Raw genomic sequence first — 23,551 nt, forward strand, 5'->3', positions numbered from 1 at the left:
TGTGTCTAGAATGTATCTGTCCACAGAACCAGGAAACTACAACAACACAAAAACACCTCAGTGGAAAGCCATTTCAGGAAGATGAAACACTCTGAGAGGCACAGAGTCCTCTCATTTATTCAAAAACCTTATCTATGCATGGTGCTCTAATACAGGAGTCTAGGGGAAAAGGCAATTCTTTGTTTAATGCTTCAAAAAATGTAAGAAAGAGGTAAGGAAGGAGACAGAGAGAGGTAGAAAATAGAGGAAGGAACACCATTGGTACAAAGCAAGAACCTTTTCTTATCAGTCATCATCATCCTTGAGTTTTTTTTTTTTTTAAGATTTTATTTATTTATTCATGAGAGAGAGAGAGACACACAGACAGAGACAGAGACACAGGCAGGGGGAGAAGCAGGCTCCATGCAGGGAGCCTGATGCGGAACTCGATCCTGGGACTCCAGGATCACTCCCTGGGCCAAAGGCAGTGCTAAACCACTGAGCCACCCAGGGATCCCCATCCTTGAGTTTTCTGAATGCTGTCCCTATATACTCACAATGTACAGGCTATGATGAAGGCATGAGGAAAGTATAAGTCAGAGTACATGGTTTAGGACATTTTGCTGTTGCCAGGGAAACTCGATTCCTGTACACTAAAGTATTAAGGAAGAGTACATTGGTTTTCTGCTTATTCATTTATTTATTTCTGGCTTCCTTTCCGCTGAGGATTTGCAATTACCTACAAAAATATACACACAAAAAATGATAAAATAAATAATTGGGGATGTAAAGCCAAAGGGAAAATACAAGCAGGAAAACAATAAAACGAGGGTTAAGATTAAATAAAGAAATAAAAAACATGCTGTCCAGGCTAGAAGTAATATATAAATTTGGCTTAAAGTTTTATAGTTTTAAACACAGGCAGTAAATTACATGCCACACTATGTACAGAGTCCCAAGACTCTGTTGTATAAGAAGAGGGCAACCATTCCCACACCTAGCTGCCCAATGATATCACTAGGAAGGTTTTCAAAAATTTCATAATGAACCCAAATTCCTAGAACAGGCAGAGAGAGGGAATTCTGGGAATCTCTGGTCTTAAAATCTCCCTAAAGTGATTAGGGTGCTGTGAGCTCTGAGACTTGAAGCCATAGCTGTAGGGATTTAGAAATATGGGGGAGGGATCCTCCAAAAAACCAGATTGCAAGAATTATGGAGGATGGGATACCCAAGCTGAGCCTCTAATTTTGGATGGAGGTTAGATAGGTGGAGCTGAGGACAGAGGGCATTCAAGGCAGAGATAGATGCACAAGCCAAATCACAGAAGTAAGAGGGACCCTAATGCCATGGAGAAGACCACGGTCCCTAGTCATTGTGAAGTAGCTGTGAGGGGCCCTGGGACATATTTAATTTAATCCTTGACCCATTCAACTATAATCAAATCACAGAGAAATTAAAGAGATCACACACACAATAAATAAAAGATAAAGTTGAAATAGAGATGAGTGAAATGTATGTATTAGTTCTCTCTTGCTGTATAACAAATTATTGTGAAATGAATGGCTTGAAATAATATACATTTATTATGGCACAGCTTCCATGGGTCAGGAATCTAAGAACAAGCTTAGCTGGGACCTCTGCTCTCGTCTCATAAGGCTGAAATCAAGGTGTCAGCAGGTCTGAGCTCTCATCTGAGACTTGGAGTCTTCTTCTGAGTTCATGTGGCCGTTGGCAGACCATCTTACCCCCTACATCTTCAGAACTCGTCATGACTTGCTTTTTCAAGATCAACAAGAGAATCTCTGAGACTTCAGTTCTCTGACCTTGAGGCTCTCTTGAAGGGATTTGCCAGATTTGGTCAGGCCCACCCGAGAAAATCTCTCTTCCTATAACTCAAAGTCAACTGTTGGGACCCTAACTACATTTGCAAAAATCCCTCCACCTTTGCCATGTAATGTAACATAATCACTGGGGTGACATCCATCATATTCTCAGGCTCTGCCCACCCTCAAGAGGGAGGGGATTATGCTCCAGGTTCATGTGTAACAGGGGGGCTGGCATGTTGAGGTCCGTCATAGAGTTCTGTCTATGATAAAGTACAAAGATGAGACAAAGAAAACTGCAAATATGCAAGATATAGGAGTCAACAGAGCATGTGTAAATATGTAAATTTGGCTCTGAGCTTCCTAGCAGCTGAAGTAAAAAGGAGACATGATCACATTTCCTAGTACTCTCTGATCAGTTTCCAGTACTGACTTACACATGATAAAAATATCATGTATATTCCTTTACATAGAAATCATGAAATGATATGGTGTGAAAGTAGAAAAAATAAGACATGGTTGAAATTTGATCCAAAATAATTCTTTGTCAAGTGGGAGATGTCTTTGCCACCACCTTGTCCCCATAATGTAGGGGAATCAGCAATGATAGGAACAGAGTTCACTGGGGTGCTTGGTCAATAGCAGGTACCATGGGCTGGTGACTGGGGTACCCATAAGAGAGATTAATCATGAAGAGACACTGTTGAGCTATTCCAGGGGAAATGAGAACACTGAAGTGCAAACAAACTCAAGTTAGAAATCAGATGAATCAAACGTGTGGAAGGGGCAGGAATCCAAGTTTAAGCACCACGTAGCAACCAATGGGTCCCACAGAAATGTTGCCTCATTCTTGTCACCCTCAGTAGGATTTATCATGGCCACTTCCCTATGGAACAGCTATTCCTCAGGACATCTTATAGGCATCATTTGATCTCTGACAGGGTTGGTTAAAGCCTCTACTTTGCTTTCTGGTGCTCATTATTTGTTCTAAGCATTCAGTAGAGTAAACCTGTGTCCACCAACATGGTACTCACACTCTAAACTATGTGCAGAGGGAGTGATTGGCTGGCTCAGTCAGAAGAGCATGATTCAGGTTGTAGGTTCGAGCCCCACATTGACTGTACAGATATATTTTAAAATACACCTGCCGTGGCATGCAAACTTCTTCACTTTCTTCCATCCATGAATATATTATCTCTTTTTATGACCGTACTCAATTCCACCACTTCCTGCTCAGGCCCACATAGCTGCCTGCCTTCCTCCAGTGGCCTCTGCCCTTATGCACGGCATCACCAAATCACTCCTGTTTACTTGTGTCTTGTCTTCCACAGTCTGACTATTTGGTACACACCAACCCCTTTCCTCTTTCAGTTTCCATAGAGCTTACTAGTTTAGATTTACAAAGCCTGTAGATGGAAGAGGCCTTGGAATCCTCCACCTCAGTCCTGCCTCAATGATGACAGTCCCATCATTGTCTGAGCACTTCCAGGGACAAGGAACAATTCATAAGGTCCCAGATTCCTTCTATGGATTTTCAAATGATCAAAAAGTCCTACTTAATATTAGTTTACAATTGCTTCTCTTTAATTTATATCCTTAAGTAGTAGTGAAAGTAATGTGTGTGTGTATTTGTTCACCAATGGACATGCCCTAGAATATTCACAGCAGCACCCCTGGTAATGATCCCAAACTGGAAACTATCCAAATGCCCACCAACAGCAGAAAAGACATATTATGATATAAATATAGTCATGCAATATAATATTATACAGCAATGAGCCTGAAATGTGATATGTAATGTGGATGAATTACACCATACAATTTGTTATGATGGAATATCATATATAATATGTGATTCCATTCATATAAAGTTTAAGAACAGCCAAAATTCATCTATGCTACCAGAAGTCAGCATGCAGATTACCTTACGGATGTAACTGAAAGGGAACTTGAGGAAGGCTTCTGAGATGCTACTGTTTCTTGGTCTGACAGCTGGTAATACAGGCGTATTCAGGTTGTAACCATTTGGCAAGCTGTATACTTAGGTGCATTTACTACATGTATATTATACCTTAAAAAAAGTTTAAAAATCCTCTACCTCCTCCAAATGACCTGAATAAATAAAATTTCCTTAGCTATTAGAGATACGCGTTTTAGAATATTCGAGATCCTAGTCATCTACTTATAAAACCTCTGAATTTGGCAAAGATCTGCTCACTCCTTTGGCATTTAATCACATTGACTGGTTTGTAGTGTTCTTTAAATGTCCCATGTGAGACTACCTCCTCCTCCAACATGTTGTGAACCCCATAAAGAGAGGTACTTTCCCTTTTGATTCCCTAGTAGCACATACATTCAGTGTCCATTGCATACTTAAAAAATACTCTTCCTCCCTCCTCGTCCTTAGCAATTGCAGATAAAAGAGATGAAATTTACTTGGGACCTATTTGATTAAACAATCCAAGTATTTTCTTCCCTTTTTTAAGTCTTAATACTAATTCATCCAGTGAAGCCAAATTCTATTTTTCTCTTTTCCTTCAAGTTGATCTAAGGACTGACCTTTGCCCTGATTTATGAGCCCTTTTCAGATGTTTCCATATGGAGAGGTGGAGATTGTTAGCAAGCTGACCCCTCCGCAGCACTGATTCAGTATTCCTTACGTCCGTTCCTTTTGTTTTCATCACCATAAATTGACCTAATGTCTGCACCCCTTTCATATAATATTCTTTTCTCAAGGAAGAAATACTAATATGGACAATGAGAAGATGAGAAAGAACCATTCTTATTCATGTGAGGTTAGTTAGTGGCATTGTCCTTCCTGATGGGCTAAATAGAAGGTAAGATAAATAAGTAAGAGCACACAAACCACATCTCTAATGGAAAGAAAGAATTCAGAGTCCTACACCATGGCATGAAAATAATGCTTTCGACGTTGATAAGGCTCCTGACTGATAACTTATCTTTCCAGAGCAAATACTGTAAAAAATCTACAGAATTTCATATCATGAATGCTGTTTTTCTCTCTGCTCACACACTCATTTGCACACTTGGCACCTGGCATGCACAAGGTTTGCTGAATTTTTCTCTTCCACTTTGCAGTTCTTCCCAGAGAATATTTACGGGCATCAGTAACCTCCATGGACAAACGATAAAGAGAGAGGCCAGCTTCTTGACCATATTCATATTCACTATCACCAGCTGCCTTTGTAACCAATGATTCAGTTTATACAAGTACAGCCCACCCTGTCCCAGGTTTTCTAAATAGAAATAGATAGGTAGATATAAATAGGAAAGTATGAAATTATGAATCTGGGAAAACTCTTCCCAAGCCCGTTGAAGGACTCTCTCTAAAAAATTGAAGACACATGTCTGCTCTTTATAAGGATCACACAAAACAGAGAAGGAAAATCTAAGAAAGCCACTCATGCAGAAACTATTTAATCAAAGAGTAAAGACAATTATAACATCTGTTAATCTTCTGTGGAGGTTATAATTAAATGCTTTGGGGAAACACCCTTTCAAGGGTGATCCTTTAACATCTGTTGTGAGGACACACAGCATTGTGCAGTGACGAATCACTTCAGCACTTTGGGAGAATGGGACTTCTGGGGATCACAAACACTGCAAGAGCCCCCACACACGCAGCCCAGACCTGTGCCCACTGTCCTGGGGGGAGGGGCTCTGCTCCTCAGTGCTTTGGATAATTGTCTATATGGTGAGTCAGACTGTGGTCATTGTGTGTTAAGGAATAACGGGATCACAGGTCCAGATATGGGCTTGAGACTATCTGATCTCTGCCTTCACTTTGCAGGTGGGGCCACATGATCCTACAGCTGGCTTATGGTGGTTTAAAGGCAGGGTTGTTCAATTCTCCTTCCAAGTTACATTCCACCGCACCATGCTGCTGCCTCTTTGGTTTGTCTCTTGGGCTTGGATTTTGGATGTGTTCTTTAATAGGATCGGTATTATAAAGAGGCCCTAGGGGTTCTGAAGTTTATGAAGAAGTGGGAAGACTGAACTGACTCCCTTCTTTATCTTCCAGTCTGCTAAGAAACTCCCACCATCTTCACTTCCCCTCGGCTCTCCTTTCTGGGGAGCATGAGAAGGAGAGAGAAATGAAGATGAAGGAGAATGGCAAAAAAAATAAAAAAGAAAAAAGAAAAGAAAAAAAAAGAAAATAGAAGGAGAGATGGAGAGAGGGGTAAGATTGAGAGAAATAGGGATGGAGAAGTAAGGTGGGGTAAGGGTGACAGAGATGGGGAGGAGATGGGGGCAGGAAGAGCTAGGGAAGTTGGTTCCCAGGAATGCAAAAAAAAGTGTATCTAAGAAAGGCCTCATCAAAAGGAGCTAGACACTCCTTATATCCCCATCCTACTCCATAACCTTGTTCCACTATACTTCAAATAAGCAGTTTTACACGTACAAAAGACCACAGGATCTGGCACTTTTGCTAAACAAAACTCAGAGCTAATAAAGCTGGGGCATCACGTAAACAGATGCAATGTGTTGCGCAATGAAAAATATGTCCAGGGATCCCTGTGTGGCGCAGAGGTTTAGCGCCTGCCTTTGGCCCAGGGCGCGATCCTGGAGACCCGGATCGAATCCCACATCGGGCTCCCAGTGCATGGAGCCTGCTTCTCCCTCTGCCTATGTCTCTGCCTCTCTCTCTCTCTCTCTGTGACTATCATAAACAAAAAAAAAAAAAAAAAAAAAAAAGAAAAATATGTCCATATGGTGAGAACATAATAAATGCATTCATGGCCAGGAGGGGTTTGGGAGTGGACAGTCTTCTTGGTAGTTGTTTGGAGCTGCAAATACTGGTATGTGACAAAATGCTGGGCAGGTGAGGCTCTTGACATTTGGTGTTGGGATTACACAACAAGTCGCTATGACCTGGATGCATAGTGTTGTCATCAGCCCTCCCATCTCCTTCTAGCAATCACCTACTTACAAGGGCCCATAATGTCATCAACAATGAGAAGCCAATAATGGTGATATTGGTCACTATGTACTGTGAGTCTATTTTTTTGCTGGCACTCTAGGTACCTCATCTCATTTAATCCTCACAATGATCCTATAAGGCTGTAATAGAATCAAAATATCCAGGTCAAAGTCTTACTGGGCAATCTGGAACAAACTGACCTCTCAGTACGTTGGTTTTCTCATTTAGAAAATAGGAGTCAGAGGAATACTATCTCAGAGGGCTATCTCGAGGATTAGATGAGACAGCATTAGTAGAAAGTACAACAGGACCTGACATATTGAAAGTAGTTCATAAATATTAGGTGAATATATTATTGCTATTACTACATTTTATGGACAAGGAAACTGTGTTCAGTGAAGTTAAATAACACACCCCACATCAATAAAGATCAAAACAGAAACTGAAGTCCAGGAATACCCAAGGGTAAATGCCACATAGGCCTGAGCTGTGTCTATTTGTTTCTGTTACTCTGTTAACTGACTCCAAAGGTCCTGATCTTCCTAATATGTGATGCAGTCTTTCAGGAAAAAGGTATCAGAGCATCTCCAGCCCAACCTGGGAAACATAAAAGGGTACATTACTCAGTTTAAGACATTATCCTCTTTCTAATCACTGTCCTCATCAATAAGAGAAGAGAAATCCTTGTCTCTTCTCTTCTTCATTTATTCTCATGACTTTAGAGCTCCCATCTGATAAATGCCATGAATACTGAAATTTACATGACTAGAAATAAACAGGCACTCATCATTGAAAGTTAGGTTAAAAGGGGGCACCTGGGTGGCTCAGTAGGTTAAGTGTCTGCCTTTGGCTCAGGTCACTATCTCCGGATCCTGTGATCTATCCTAGCATCAAGCTCCCCTGGTCAGTGGGGTATCTGCTTCTCTCTCTCCCTCCCCCTCTGCCCCTCTCTCCTGCTTGTTCTCCCTCTCCCTCCCTCTCTCTCTCTCTTACTCTTTCAAATAAAAATCTTTTAAAAATGATTAAAATTAAAAAAAAATTAAATTAGGTAAAAAAAAATAAATAATGCCATGCCTTTGTGCCTTGAGTCCACAGGCATTTGAATGCCATGAGATCTGAATGTCCTAGATGGAGTATAAAAAGGAATGTGTTCATAAGTATAAAAATGGAGAGGCCAAAGCATTAAATCAAAATCAGAAAACTTGTTTATATCCATCCATTCCCCCCAAATTTGTTGGGTACCTACCATTTGCCAGCCAGTGTTCTGGGTGCTAAGTTTACAATATTAAACAGGGTAGATAAGACTTTGCCTTCATGGAACTTATAGCTTAGACGGGAAGGTGTTCTTAATCGAATGTTGATCATACATTTAATTACACTAGTGACAAATGCTATGGAAACAAGTACCTGAGGCTATCAGAGTGTATAACAAGTAAGAAAAGACTTCCTGTGGGGCCATTTGGTGGAGCAGGAGCTGCCCCAACGTGGATGGTAGGGAGAAAGGAGCTTTCTGAGAAAGATTTCAGTTGGTGGGAGGAGCTGAAAACAGCCAGTGAGTATGAAGGGAAGAGCCCTGCCCTAATCCACTGAATGACTTTAGAAAAGTCAGCTTATTTCCCTACAGCTATGCTTCCCTCCATGGAAAATAAAAGTGATAGGGAACGTAACGAGGCTCTCCCGCTCTCACATATTCTCTTGATTCTCCTTCCCTGTGTATAAATCAAGGGCTTATCACAGAGTGAGAAAATTCTGGTCCATGTGCAGAAAACAGAAAACCCAGTTTTATTGAGAAATGGGGCTCACTCAAATGTAGGAAGCAAGTATAAATAATTCCTAGGATAAGAGAATCATCATTTGTTTCTCCCATATTCAACATCTGATACTAGATCCCGGAAGGCTCAGAGACCAGTGCTCCAACTCCAAAAGAAATGTCATGTATAGATTGTATGCTTTGGCATCCAGAGTCCTGGTTTGATTGATGGGCTATTAATAATTTATCTGAATTCTACAATTTCCCCCTAAGAAAACAATTAAAATGAAATGTTAAGACTTCTTATTTCTCCAGATAGAAAGAATTACAATGCACTTGAAAAAAATGACTTTGGTAATTTTACTGCTCTTGATCAGGTGTTCAAAATAAATAAATAAATAAATGCCTTCAACGAGGTAACTGTTGCAACTGGTATGTGACATGTTTTTTTCAGTTTAATAAGGCCCTCTACTGGCAATCTCCAAAAACACAGGCTCTTTCAAACAGTTTAAAGTATTTTAACTACTCCCAATGATAGTATCACACATTACGGATTACACAAATCTGGGCTGAAAGGATGAGTGAGAAGAAAATAGGAAAGATATAAAGGTCATTTTGAATGGACCATTCATTGACTATTCATAACTTACATGAGGTATCATTTGCTTTCTTCTGATGAAGCTATTCCAGATGTTAATAGTGCACAGAAACAAAGGATATTTATCACATTAAAATTACTGAATATTTGTGGAGCCGTAAAACCAAATTATGAATGTTATTTACCAACTACAATGAACCAGATCATTTCCATTTACTCAAGTGTGAGTAGTTGACTATAAGTAGAATTTTTTAAAAATGTTGGATGCAGACTCTTTCAATTGCTTCTGATAAGGCACCACTGATAACTAAGTTCCTTTGCTTGATAACTGACCAAAAAAAAAAAAAATTCGTATATGATGACCTCAGAACTTAACTATGTACATAAGAAGAATGTTTTAAAAGTAGGTCACCTTTGACGCATTTGTCAAGGGGCTGGTGGGACAAATGGAAAAATTTAATTATAGATTCCAGAAAATTAAATAAATAATTTAAATGAGGCAATCAAGAACCTTATAAAAAATATTTTTAACAGAAAAGAAATGTTATAATAAATTATTTGACTCAACAATGAACACTAAAAATGAGCACTAAAGACACAGTTAATCTACAATTGTGATAGAATTCCACTGGAGAAGAGAGATGTGGGAGATACAAAAAATATATACTGTCTATAGTAAGAGGATGTAAATCAATTTTTTTTCAATTTTCTATTATAAATAGATGCAAAGCATTATTTAGAAACATTACATAAAAAACAGCTACTTTTAGTAGAAAAATTCTCTGAGGAACAGGAATGGAGAGGGGAAGAAGGCTGGGGGACTGCAAGATATATAGATCTTTATATACACATGCAATGTAAACATATACATAGCACTATATATGTACATATTTATATATGCTATATGCAATTACATATTTACATAAATATTTTAGTATTATTTGGCTTTTTAAGATAATCATGTATTGCTTTGATTTTTAAAAAAAATATCTTTTAAAGATTTTATTCATTTATTTGACAGAGAGAGAGAGAGCACGAACAAGCAGGAGGAGTAGCAGAGGGAGGAGAAGCAGGCTCCCCACTGAGCAAGGGGCCTGACGCAGGATTTGACTCCAAGCTTGAGATCATGACCTGAGTCAAAGGCAGATGCTTAACTGACTGAGCCACCCAGATGCCGCTGATTTTTAAAACTTTTCTAATAACACATTACCACTGACAATGGAACCATTTGAGACATACCTTTTGGGCTGACCTGAATCAGGTTTAATTTGCCCAATGAAGCAAGTACCCTTCATAGAGCAGTTTATCAGACATGCATCTTGACAGAAGAACATTTGTTCCCACATTTCAGAACTAATAGCTTTTCTTTCAACACCATGATATGTATCTGCCATATTATTGACTGAGTTTATATTCTACAATGTTGGGTTTGCGACTTTCCTCTTGAACTCAGTCCATTGGTTTCCTATAGTCTATCCAAATTCTATCAAAGGAATCACTAATCCAGAAAGTTTATTTCTAAGAAAGAGAGATCTGATTTCTTGCCCTGAAAATACCAAGATTAATTTATGTAACCACTGGGAAGTACCTTGTGTAATTGAGGCTTCCAAACCAACACGACACACTCCATTAGACAAGTATGTATTGGGGCATAGTAAATGTTGTGGGTAATGTTCTATGCATCTGAGAGATTTATTATTTCATCTGTAAGAAAACACAACTGGGAATCCTAAGTTCCAAAGGCATTAAACTTTGTAGAATTAGAGAGTTAGAGAAAAACAAGGCTATAAGAGACCTGATGTTTAGCTGGTTCTAGTCTAGGAGTTGGCCAGTGTTCAACCATTCCGGCTATTTACATCCACAATCACAAAATACTACCACTTCAATTGGTAAACTTCTTAGGTACCAACCAATTGGCCAACCATCACTTCCATTTTCTTTTTTAACTTGAATCACCTGGATTACACTCTTGACCAAGCTGAATTCAGTCTACCAACACCCATATCAAGAACACAATCTTGGGCTAGCCTGCAAGAGGATTCATATCTGAGATTAAAAGAAAAACTAATACCAAAAGACTGGGCTTGTGCTTTAGACATTTCTGAAAAACTAGAAAATGTGAATCACCAGTTGACACCAGAAGTGTTCATCTGATTTGTTGATTTGTTGTGAATCTTCCAATACAATCAATCCAGAAGACAAGAAAAATCAAAGTTACCCCATTAGCAAAGCTCATGAGGAAAAAAAAAAAAAAAAAACTTTTCATATCCATAAAACAGTGCAATGAAAAGTTAAGACTGTGGGCTTGGGGTTCAAATCCTGATCTTGTCTCTTACTGCTCATGTGACTTTCACCCATTACCTCATCTTTCTAAAACTCAGTACCCTTGCTTGGAAAATGTGTATAGTGGTCATAATGAGACAGCATGTGCAAAGAGCTTAGAAATGTGCCTGGTATCCTGTAATGACTCAATAGTGATTAGGGGGAAGAAAACAGTTAAATCTTCTCTTACAGTTCCCATTAAGCATGCATTCATACACTTTTATTCATTATTTATTAGAAACTCACTCTGTGCCAGGTGCTGAGCTATGCATGGGATTACAAATTGGCAAGGCCCTGGAGAATAAATTGGGTGGATGGAGAAGTGCCCGGGGCAAAACCCCATAAAGGTGTAGGGGTGTGAAAGAACATACAAGCCCAGCATGTTCAGGTAACAGAAAGCAGTGTGGGTAGCTAAGCCAGTTATTTCCATGCAAATCATCTGAGGAACTTTTTAACAATGTCTGGATCTGAACCCTACCTTGGAGATGCTGATTCATGAAGTCTGGAGTGGGACATGAGCATCTGCAAGGTAAATAATGACAATAGCTAATACTCATTAGTACTTAATATGTGCCTGGCATTGTGCTGTTTTCACTATATTAATTTATTTAACCCACCCCCATGTCTTCATGAAGTAGTCACTCTTATTAGCCACATCTTAAAGATATGAAATTCAAATGGAAAAGTTCAGTGAATTAACCAAGATCGTAAAGCCAGAATGTGGTAGAAGCAGCATGTGAGCCTGGGCAGTCCAGTTCCAGATACCAAGTCCTCCATCACTATGGGGTGCTGCCCCTGGACCTTCAGTGGAAGGTTCAGATGAGCTGTCAGGCCAGGAAGCTCCAGGAGAAATATGGATGTATGTGCAGAGGAATGGAGAAGAGTGAGCCAGAGTAGGTTGGCAGATACCACTTCAGGAAGAGCCCTGTTTGCATGCTCGGGAGTCTGGCCTTGAAGAATGTAAAGCCACCCAGCACAGTTACGTATTGATTTTGTCAACCAAGTGCAGAGGCCTGGGTGTTTGATGAAGGAAAAGGGATACTTAAGTTTAACATATTCACATATTCATTTATTTATTATAAATTGAATGAGGGACACCTGAGTGGCTCAGTGGTTGAGCATTTGCCTTTGGCCCAGGGCATGATCCTGGAGTCCTGAAATCGAGTCCCACATTGGGCTCCCTTCATGGAGCCTACTTCTCCCTCTGCCTAGGTCTCTCCCACCCCCCACCCCCCCCGTCTCTCATGAATATATAAATAAAATCTTTAAAAAAATAAAAATAAATTGAACAAGACTCTGGTGCTATGATATAGGAAGTATTAAAACATAGCCCTTGTTTTCAGTGGAAAGAGAGATTTATCTGGCAAAGGGCCCCAGATCTCACAGCAAAAGGTAACACAAGATATCATGAAGGACCAAAGAAGGAAATCATCACTACAACTCCAAGAGTTCACGGAAGGATCTGATAGGCAGGGGTATCAGAAGCAAGGGAGGCTCCAGAGAGAAAAGCAATGCAGGGTGTGAGTGAGATCAAACTGAATGTTGGGATGTGAGATCCAGGCCACAGAGAGAGAAGGAACAGGGAGGAGGAATCAGTGAGAAAGTGAAGAGAACGTTCTACCGGCAAGGGGGGCTCCAAAGAGGAGGAAGAAAAGCAAAATGTGGTCAATAAAAAATAATTTTAAAAAAGTCTAAGACTTGAAAGTAAAGCAGAAGCACAGAATGTCAGGGCTGGGACCCACCTGACATCTTGTGACCTGTACATGACGCCAAATGCCTTCATTACTTTCAACTGTGAGAATCACCCCCCTTCGCCTTTTGGCCATCAACCGCAAAATAATCAGAGATCTCTTTGGCTCCCTAGCAAAAAGAATGAGGAACAGAGACATTTAAAAGCATACTTAGGGCCAAAGACAAAACAAGAGCAGGGCCAGACCACTTTATCTACACCTTCACACAGCCCTGTTCCTATAATAAGACCCAGCAACCACACATGGGTCCAAAGTCTTCTATAATCTTTAGGAATCGAAATGTGGAAGGCAAGCCAGGATGAGTACAAGAAACTGAGTTTCTAGTTGTAGCTCTGCCACCATCTTTCCAGGTGACTCTGGGCAAATCATTTCCTTTCCTTGTGCCTCAGGTTTTCTTCTGCAAAAGGATGAGCTCTAGTAGTGTGATAGCTGTTTTAGTAGCAGATCCCTTATTTTAAATGAAAGGTCACCAAAAGCACTGACTTTCAAAACATGAGCCATACCCAAGCAGGGTGCGCTTTGATGGAAAAAAATCAGGGGCTGACAAACAAGCAGGAGGTCGCCCACCCCAGAAATCCACGGAAAAGGGTGGAATATTTAGGACCGTTCTGGCACTGGCTTCTCAGAATGCTCTGAAACCAGACAGAAAGTAGTGAAGGCTGTCCTGCTCTTCTGGGCTAGTGACAGAGCAGCTGAATTGAAAAAGCTGAGTCTCCAGGAGTGAGTCACAGAGTTCGCGTACAGGAGCTAACAGGCTAAGAGCCACTTCTTGCCAATCCATGCAGCAGGGCTGTCAGTTCTAGATGGCAGGAATCAGCTGTGATTTGCCAGTGACTGCAAGGCGCTGAAGAGCAAACCCAGCAGCCCAAAGCACACAGCAGACAGCCAAACGCACACGTCCCTAAAGCAGAACTTCCAGGTGGCCCCGTGCTACTGTAATAAAGAGGGGGCCTACATCCAGGCTGGAGGCACGAGCAGCCCACTCTTCCGATTCCCCCAAGAATATCTGGGCAGTTTTAAAGAGTCAGAGGGAAAGTCAGAGAGAAGTATGGATCTTGAATCCAAACCGGAGTGTCAAAATTTGACTTTTTCAGTAGTACACTAATTCAAGTTCCTCACTCAGAAGACAAGTCAGAACAGTGAACATTTCTCCAGAAACTCAGTGGGAAAATATCCAGATCGGAACAGTTTCAATTTCAAAACATTTTTCTATACTTTCAAATTCCCCAAGAATGAATGAGCCTGGGTGTGTATGTGTGTGTGTTTGGGGAAAGGGTGTAGGCAGGAGGGAACAAGAAAGACACTGTAAACAACATGAGCATATTAGAAATCTATAAACCACAGAAAGGATCAGAGACGAAACCCAAAAAATGCGTTTCCCCTTCCAGCACAGCAATTAAAAATTAGTCTATAGTTTTCTATTAAAATTCCTAGGTCAACCTAATAGTTTTTTGTATGGTTGGTTGCTTTTCAACTGAAAAAAAAAAAAAAATCCAACCTCCCAGCAGAGGCAAAAGAGGACTAGAAATTCTGTGTTATCTACACCCGGTGCCTGTTCCCAGACGAGGAGTCCTCTGCACCTACCACCCGCAATTCAACGCACTATAATTACAAGGAACAGACGCATACTTGTTGTGGCAGCCCAGAGAGCCTGTAGAAACACCTAAACATCACCATCTCACTTTAAAAGGAAAACAAGCTGTATAAATAAGAAAAATTGTTACAAGAGTGTAAAGTAAAAAAATTAAAATTTAAATTAAAAAAGCCTTACTTGTAGTTAGGTCTTCAGTCAACACATATCACAGTCCTGGGGACAGACACAGGCACGGCTCTCTCCAGCTAAAAATTTCCTCCCGAGTTTATCCTCTGTTTATTTTTGAAGCATTAAAAGGCTGTGCTAAGAGAACACGCTGGGTTTTCCTGAACATCCAAAGCAGCCGCAAAGTCCTGCAGCAAATTCGGAGCAAGTTTGCGGAGACTTGCTCCCTGGGCTTCAGCTCCGTGGTTGCTCCGAGCTTGTAAATACAAGCTCCGTGGACAAAGTCCCAAATGACATCACTGGCAGCTGCTTATTGTTGAGTCTTTATTAACTGACTGTCAAAAAGAAAGGAGGGGGTGGGGAGCAAGAGTATCTTTTCTGCAGCAAAATCAGCATCTCGGAGCGGATTCCAGTTATACATGCGTAAATAATCCCATTGATTCAAATTTTCAAGAACCTGGTTTTTCTCAGGTCAGAGCCTTTCTCCGGAAAAAAAGACACAGAACTGACGCTGCATAAACTGAAGACGTGGAGGGAAAAGTTTGCAATGCCAGCCCGGCCTCCTGGAGCAGTTTACCCACCTGTTTCCAGTCTCCTTTAGAGTTTGAGGATTCTCAAAAGTGAATATTAATTATGTCTTCTGTGGCCTAACAACTTTCCTGTGATCTACAAGCCTGCCTAATGTCTTTCCTAAGTGGATTGTCTTAGGGTGCAACTCTTGATTTTTTTTTTTAAGATTTTTATTTATTTATTCATGAGAGATGGAGAGAGAGGGAGAAGAAGGCTCTCTGTCGGGAGCCCTATGCAGGACTTGATCCCAAGACCCCAGAATCATGACCTGAGCCAAAGGGAGATGCTCAAACACTGAGCCACTCAGGCACCCCATTGCGGGGGTGTGAGTGGCTCAAGTTTTTTATCTTGGAGTAGAAGAAAGTGTTCCGTGAAACGCAGGCAAAATTTTATGTATATGTGCAAATAGGTGGATTTTTTTTTAAGATTTTATTTATTTATGCATGAGAGACACACACAGAGAGAAAGAGAGAGAGAGAGAGGCAGAGACACAGGCAGAGGGAGAAGCAAGCTCCATGCAGGGACCCTGACGTGGGACTCAAACCCGGGACTGCAGGATCAGGCCCTGGGCTGAAGACAGTGCTAAACCGCTGAGACACCTGGGCTGCCCTAGGTGGATTTTTTTTCTAAGGAGAGTGCTGGAAGCTTTCTTTAGATTCTCAAAAAAAATTTTTTAAATTTTATTTTAATTCCAATGTAGTTAACATACAGTGTTATATTAGTTTCAGCTGTACAACAAATTGCTTCAACACTTTCATATCTTACTCAGCGTTCATCAAGTGTACTCTTAATCCCCTTCACCTTATTTCACCAGATTCTCAACATTTTAATGAACTACTTGCACCATCCCAATTGTGCCAAAAAATAATAATAATCTTTGCCAAGTATCTATAATATTTTCAACGCAGTACTATAAGCCTCAGCCCACTTCCAACCAGCAAGACAAAAATGGGCACTTTCCTGCCTGTTTTCCACTCTCTCCTGGAATCTCTCCTTCTGTCAACTGCTTCTGAAGGTTTTTTATAGTTCTCTCCCCACCCACCCCACCCCCACCTAGGGAAATCCACAAGTCCTCCACCAAGTCTCTCTCATGAAGCTCAACGCTGTAGACTACTGTTCTCCTTCCTTCCTCTGAACTGCTATAATGATGCTGACTATTTATATTTATTTGCAGCTTTTTATATACTGCCTTGTATTTTTAGCTTGTTTTGTAGCCATCTGTGTTCTGTCTCCCCAACCCAGTTTGACAGGTCTTTGAGGGCAACCATTGTGTTGTGTTATTTGTTTACACCAAATCGCCTGCCATAGTCAATCTTAAACAGAAATGGGGGGAGGGCACTAAGAAAGGAGGCAGGGATAAGGTTGGCGGATTCCATGGCATGGGGTGTATATTTAGATTAAACACTCTCCTGGCCCTTAGAAAACAATGACCTCACATCTCTCGGCTTGCCCACAGTGGATGCTCACTGCATATCCAAAAATTATTTTCTCAAAGAGCAGTGGTAGATTATTAGTTTGATAGGCCCCCAAATACCCCACTTTCATATAGGAATTATGCAAAGACAGTGCATATCTCCTATGGGTTTAAACCAACACAATATTTATGGAAAGCAAATTAGAAATACCTTAAGGTTTTCTAGATACAAATCCTTAGAGCCAGCTATTCCACTTTTCCAGAGTGATCCCATCAATAAGTTCACAAAAGAGTTTAAGGATGTAAGCCCAGAAATGTTCTTTGCAGAATTATTTGTAAACCAATAAAGAAAGCAGAGATAACTTCAATATCCATCAGTATGAGAAAAGTTAAGTTATAGAAATTATGGTACATGCAGAGTACAGAAAACCTAGAAGGGGTGAAAAACCTGAGGTAACTGTGCATATACTGATATGGAAAGTAGTTGCTTGTTGAATGAATAAAGCAAATTGCAGTATAGATCATAGCATATGAATGACTATATGATTTTCCAAATAAATCATGAGAAGAGACTAGCTATTTTTTTTAGCAAATGTCTAGCATATAGTAGGTGCTCACTAAAGATAAATCGATTGAACATATCTTTTTGGAGTTTCTAGGAGGATACAGCAGTACAAGGGGATGGGATGGGATAAAGAAGATCCAGTACCAGACACTGGATTTTCATTCCTGATCAGATGATCAATCCCCCTTTCCATTACGTTGGAGAAATGGTTTGAAAACCTCTTAGACTTTGTCCACCTTAAACAGTGATTAAAGTCAAGTGTTCAGAACATAAAGTGCTGACCTTTCTGTTGTGCAATTGCTGTTTGACAAATGGAATTTTCAGGTAAGACAAGTATGAACCGCTCTGGTTCTGTTTGCTGATTGCTAGCAAGCACAGGAGGAAAAGTCAGAAAGCTTGTAAGGGCACAGGTTTGCCCAGCTCCTTGTCATGGCTGGTCTAACATTAAGAAACTCTCCAGAGGAAGGTTAGAAAAGTCTAATCCGTAAAGAGTCTTCAGAGCTCTGTTAAGGACTCCAGGCTTTGAAATTCAGGAGTCTGGGGTGATGGCACAATGCCCAGATCTGTCTCCTCCCCACACGGCCTGTAAGACCTCTATAATGGAAACCCATAGGCATAAGCCATGTATTAGACACGATATTTTTCTTTAGGGGGAAAAAGTCCAAAAGCAAGAACAACTGAAAATTTCCAACAAGGTAAGAGGTTTTTTCAAAGCACTATTTCCGTTCCTCTAGAGAAAACATTCTGGAGTCTTGTCTAACTTCCTAGTGAGAAGGTATCTTATGTCTGTAATAATTTCAAGGAAAGGAAAGCACAGGCCATATTTCCCACATGTTTTTATTTTGCTATGATGCACACATTACAGGAAACTGAGGCCAGATTCTATTTAAATGCACATTAGGAGCCCCTTGGGTATGATAAGATCACACTTTCTTAAGGGAAAGTTAAAGGCAAATATTTAACTTGACTTACAACTTAGTATAAAATTAAATAAGGGTAAGATGTTGGGGGGGGGGACTGTTTTTCCCACCTCTACCAGGTGATCATTAACGCTGCTGCCCAAATTACCTCACCTGTTACGATGCTTAGCTCACCTCCCCTTTCAGCTTCATTCAGGCAATCCCCTCTCTCCTACGAGACCTGCCCTAACTCATGGAGGACTGCCAGGTGGTGTTATAGGAGGCATACGAATGTCCATTTATCTGCTCCATTTTCAAAAGTCTTGTACTGTATTCTTCATGGTTGAGTGTTTTCTGGAAAATCCCCATAGTCTGAGATGGTAATCAGATCTGCAAGCTGTGAAACACAGCCAAGAGGTCCCTTAGAGGTGCCTGCTGGTGATGGTCGTGTATTATTGGGGGACCTACCAAGACTATCATCACAGGTACAGTTTTTGTATCTGCAGTATCTGATTCCCCCTCTCTCTGTCTCTTATCCCCAGAAGCAAATATAACTACTGCCATTTATTAAGCGTTTATGTGTACTATTTGCCTTATTAAATGCATAATCTAATTTGCCTTTAAAAAAACCCAGTGAGTTATGTACTATTATTATCACTCCCCTTTTACAACTAAGGAAACTGAGACCCACAGAGATATGTTACTTACATAACTTTGACTACAGCCACACAAATAATAAGAAGTAGATCCACCATTTCAACTCAGGTCTATCTGACCTTCCAGGGTCCTGGGGTGGCCTAGATCCCTCTGAGAGTTACAAATCCTAAAAAGAGGTTTCATAAACCAATATGAATAATGACAATTGGAATTAGAAGCATGTAGCCATCATTAAAGCACTCCATTCTGGCGATTCCTGGGTGGCTTGGTGGTTTAGTGCCTGCCTTTGGCCCAGGGCATGATCCTGGAGACCTGGGATTGAGTCCCACATCGGGCTCCCTGCATGGAGCCTGCTTCTCCCTCTGCCTGTGTCTCTGCCCCCCGCCCCCGTGTCTTTCATGAATAAATAAAATCTTTTTAAAAATAAATAAATAAAAAATAAAGCACTCTATTCTGATTCCTATATGTGATACATGACAATAGACACTCAATAGGCTTTCAGACTTCAATATCAAAGTAGTGTGACTTCTGCTTCTTCCCATAACACAGTCACTCTGCTTAGCTCTTAGAGGAGATATGGTGTAGGCCTCAAAGCAGGTGCAGGGATGCCTGGGTGGCTCAGTGGTTGAGCATCTGCCTTCGGCTCAGGGTGTCATCCCGGAGTCCCGGTATCAAGCCCCACATCAGGCTCCCCACAGGGAGCCTGCTTCTCCCCCTGCCTATGTCTCTGCCTCTGCCTCTCTCTCTGTATGTCTCTCATGAATAAAGACTTGTACTTCTAACTCCATTTAAAAAAAAAAGGCAAGTACAAAGACCAATGATAGGAATCATTCTCACAGGACTTAGGCCCAGAGCATCACTAGTGGAGTAAATTCTTCATGCTCTTGGAGACAGGCAAGATCCAATTGTGAGGAAAAAATATCGAAGAGCAGGCATTTAAGTGTGTTTCCTTCTTACTTTTGTACAGAGCCTTCAGTAACTCATAATCCTTTGCTCCAGTATCTGTTTTTTCTTGCGGAGCTAATGGTTCTGCCAATGTGTGAAAGAGAACCTGTTGTCAGCCGGTCCACTCCGTAAAAGTTAATATGATCAAAAATAGGAAGCAGAAGAGAATTTAGAAGGAATAACATAGGAACACCTCTGTGTTCAAACCAGCCTGGTTTGTTAGAGTGAGTCTTTAGGGGCCCTGAGAATCAGCACGTTTGAGAAGTGGCCCAAACATTCTCATGCATGTGGTCCTCAGACCATATCTTAAGAAACACTGATTATAACAAGAGAAATGAATATAAGACCTTCTTGTCTACAACCAGACATTGATAAGGACACAGTAGCTTTGTCCACTTTCCCCGGGAAAGAGCACCGTGACCAACAAGCAAATTCCGTTAACTGTTATCTACATGGATCACATCTGACACAAAATTGGTACACAAAATGCAACTTGGAAGAGATAAAACAGGTGCCACACTAATGGTTCCAAACACATAGTCAGATAAAAACATTTTCAGGCTTTAATCGCTGCAGATGTTACAGTAGTCTCCGTACATAAATCAAATAAAAACAAGAGTAAACCATCAAGTGTGAAGTCCAACGAAGTTCAGATTACTCTCATAACAACTGCTTTGATGCATTTCATGACATATCAAGTTTCAAACTTCCAAATGCTTTTTTCCTCCTTGGGAGGAATGGGAGGGGGGTCGCTTGCTGGTACCCTCAACTCACATGTAGTTTACTGGGTTGTGGACATTATTGGGGCACCAGGGATCTCTGGAGTGGGGCTGATACAGCAAACATCTGTTGAGGAAGGAGGTGAAGGGGAAAGATGTAAAATTTGACCTACCATGAAAATCTGTCCTGGAAATGGGGTGCTATTCCCGCCATACATTTGCTTTCCCACCCAGCTCAGGCTCCAGGTCCAGCCCTAGAGGAAGAGCGGGGGTTAATGTTTCTCAGGCATGAGAAGACTCTTGATGAAAGGCCCCATGTAAGGATAAAGTATCACCATGACGTTGGAGGATTTTATTTCAGCCTCCTCATTGTGTTGTTGACAGTGCATACTGTGAGTTTGACATTTTTAACTACTTTGCTTGCCCCAAATAAAAAGGGCTGGGCAGGAGGAGGTGGGAAAGGGGGAGGGGGAGGGGAGCCATATTCCCCCCCCTGACTCGGGTCTTGCACCAGTCTGATGTACAGCATTCAAGTCCAGTTTGCACGCCGAGTCCAACAATGCTACCTCAGAGATTTATGCAAATTCATTAAACTACAAGATGCAAGTTGCATTCCTTTTAACCTGAGAATGGAGTCCTCCTGAAACCAGAGCCTGAAGGAGGCCTCAAGGGACACGGCTGTCCACTAACTGAGAAAGCCTGTGGGGATTGTCTAAATAAAAAGACCCGGAGTTCAGTTTTCACCAGATACAGAGAGGCCATTAAAATCACTGATGGAAGTAAGGGAAGGAAGAGGGTGAGACAGGCTCTTACTCTCCGAGATGTGTGAAACCTGGATTATTATGCGATTGGTGCCTTTAATAAAGCCTGCCCTGGATGGCAGGACAGTGGCTTCTCAGGGTTCCTAAAACACTGAATGGTCCCCTCCCCCCTCCTCATACTGGCCCCAGACACCTGCCCTGGGATGCAAAGAGGAAAGGTTGCTAACAGGATAGGGGGCCCAAGGGAGGAAGCAGGAATGGGTCCCCAGATGCTGGACTCACGGGCTTTAGAACCTCTGCCTGCTTTTGCCCAAATGGCCAGGGAGCCCTGGGCCAACTCCAGAGCCCCCAGCACCCCCCCCTCACCCCGCATTCCTCCATTTATGCTGACAAATCTTCTTAAGCTAAAAAGACAAAAGCTGGGATGCTGGAGGGGAGACAGGGCAGGGGCCTGGTGAGGGATGGGCTGGAAGAGGGGTGTGCCTTTTCTTCTCCTCACTTTTGTAAGCATGCACACACACACACACACACACACACACACACACAATATGAGTTCTTTTCTCTGATGGCCTGATATTTTAGGCTCCAGAAACCCCTTATTTTTGTGGCAAGTATTCCTCACGGGTCCTTTAGAAGGCCTACCTCCAACCAAACAGCCCTGGAAATGGAGGGTGAGACAGAGGGAGAGCTGCTCACTCAGATGTAAAGAACACCTGTGGAAATGTGGGCCAAGGCTCAAAAGGATGCTTTGCCCCAGATGAGCTTTTTCATTCCAGGGCAAGCCTTGCCCTCTTGCCCTAGACCAACAGAGAGAGCAAGTGGTCACCATGCAAGCAGGGATAATGCACGGTTAGAGCATCTCTTTGGAGAGGAAGCCCCTGTTGTTTCCTCACATTCCCAGGCAAAGCTCACTCTGGTGTCAAGACATGGTCCTTTGTCCTTTGTCCACAGAGTACTAGGAGCGTCCATAATTCCCCTGAGGAATGAGTGAGCCTGCAAGACCTAACTGTGCAGATAATAGAGCCCCTCAGCTCTATTGTCACTGTTGTCTTAAGCTTTATACCTTAAATAAATCCAGGGGAATTGTTTGAAGACAGATTAAAGCCTTTTTCAGCTGCAATAATCTATTGTTAAACCTAAAAATCTACTGGCGGGGAGATTATTTTAAATAATAGCCTTTCTAATAACAGAGAAAAATACTCATTCTTTTTATTAGTTATCATTTATTGTTTTGACTGATCACAGTTCTGTGAGTCCTATCAGTCAAGTTCACAAGAGGCTACTGTTAGGCTAGAAACACTTATGATACGGCCCATATGTACCTTCTGAATAAATATAAAAACGATAAATCCCTTGTTTATATAGGAAGAGTAGTATAGTTACTATAATAAGGAACCTTTAGAATGTTAATCTAGCAATAGGATACTTTTGAAATAAAATCCTGCATTGAATTTGGTTACATAAAATGGTTTTAGAGTGGTATCCATGACGTCGGACAGCCCATCCTGCCAGCCATCTCCTACTCCCACCTGCCAGAAAGACCGGAGGAGGGACACATACTTATAGGCATGGCTGGACAAACTGAACTAAACTACACTCTTCTTTCCCTGTCCACTCTACCCCTCCTTGACCCCTGCTCTCTGAGCTCTTTTAATCCAGACCTTCCGTTGCTATAGCTTAGCACTTAATTATACACAGCAAGGACTTATGCGTTCACATTTGCTTTTGGTAGGCCCCTCACCTCCAATCACAGTTGCTGTCATCCTGATTCAGAGACCATATTCTTAAACTTCATAGTTAGCATGGTGCTAGGCATGGGGCCAACGAAGTAAGGGCAAGCAGGTAGATTTGATCCAACATGGAAAGCCAGTCACAGACTTGAATGGATGCCAGGGAAGCAGGGAGGCAAGGCATCAGTGCCTCAGATGAGGAAACTTGGCTGTTTCTTTTCTTTTCCTTCTCTCTTCTCCCTCTTCAGCTACCCCTCTTCCAATCCACATGGCAGATGCGGCTTATCAGACCTGCCTGCTCCTCCCAGATGCAATCAGTATCACTTAACAGTGGTGAAAAACTTATGGGCAATCCAGAGAAAATAAT

General features: G+C 41.5%; 1 protein-coding gene across 7 annotated transcripts in view; it reads right to left on the minus strand.

Moving 5' to 3' along the window:
• NCKAP5 (NCK associated protein 5) overlaps positions 1-23,551 on the minus strand; it is a 960,379-nt gene that overhangs the window by 853,879 nt on the left and 82,949 nt on the right. For 2 of the 7 annotated variants that reach the window (XM_025430096.3, XM_049097390.1), the window contains exon 1: positions 14,937-15,220. The exons of 3 other annotated variants lie outside the window; for them this stretch is intronic. The gene's annotated coding sequence lies outside the window, so the exon portion shown is untranslated. Of the gene's footprint in view, positions 1-14,936; positions 15,222-23,551 lie in introns of those variants that run through there. 2 more of the 7 variants (XM_049097385.1, XM_049097388.1) reach the window with 2 other exon arrangements.

The sequence above is a fragment of the Canis lupus genome, chromosome 19 (assembly GCF_003254725.2).
Source record: "Canis lupus dingo isolate Sandy chromosome 19, ASM325472v2, whole genome shotgun sequence".
In the NCBI taxonomy this organism is placed as follows: Eukaryota; Metazoa; Chordata; class Mammalia; order Carnivora; family Canidae; genus Canis; species Canis lupus.